Raw genomic sequence first — 782 nt, 5'->3', positions numbered from 1 at the left:
TCAAATCATGTTATCTAGCGGTTCAAATCGGTTCAATGTTGAGCACCAAACACGTTTAACACTCTAATTACCCACCACTGCCATTGGTTATAAACACGATTTTGACGTTATCCCATGAAATCTGCCATGTAATTATTATCCTACCATTATCTCGAAAAAGTAATTGATATCTTATCAAACACCTACGTGCAAGAGATATATCTTACCTAATATGACATGCAACTAATATCCTACCTAATATGAAGGTGCATTGCACATACATTATACTAGTCTATCTAAGTATCTAAAAACATGTTATAATCCAGTAGCATGCGGATGTCAAACCACTGGTTGACTCGAGCGACCAAACCGGGTACGCATTTTTCTACAGTTGACCTTGACCACGGCTCGACGACAGTCCAGTCGTGTCTGCACTATTTCACGGGGGTTCCACCTCCCCAAGCAGCCATTTTACGATTCTGCCCCTCACCTCACTCGTCCGCCACCACGATTGGCGCTGCCGCCCGCCTCCCCCTCCTCTCGGACGGAGGCCAACCAGGGCGAATGGCTGCGCCGGCGAGCGACGACGAAAGCAAGGACGTGGACGCCTTCCTGTCGTCATGCGCGGCGTCGGGCGAGGTCGCGTATGCCGCCGCTGAGGCCGTGCTCGAGCGCCTCCAGGCCCACGCCTCCCGCGCCGCGGCCTGACGCCTCCTCGGCGCCTACCACCGCCGCTTCGACGCCGGGCAGGAGCACCGCTTCCTCACCTTCCACTTCCGCGACGTCGTCGTCGACCCCCACAT

The 782-nt window shown here is 53.6% G+C and overlaps 1 pseudogene; it reads left to right on the top strand.

Annotated features, from left to right (window-relative positions):
- The first annotated feature begins 543 nt into the window (after window positions 1–543).
- Window positions 544–782, top strand: part of LOC119289094 — an 8,729-nt pseudogene continuing 8,490 nt past the window's right edge.

The sequence above is a fragment of the Triticum dicoccoides genome, chromosome 4A (genome assembly GCF_002162155.2).
Source record: "Triticum dicoccoides isolate Atlit2015 ecotype Zavitan chromosome 4A, WEW_v2.0, whole genome shotgun sequence".
Classification (NCBI taxonomy): Eukaryota; Viridiplantae; Streptophyta; class Magnoliopsida; order Poales; family Poaceae; genus Triticum; species Triticum dicoccoides.
This window is presented reverse-complemented; position numbering and strand designations above follow the sequence as displayed.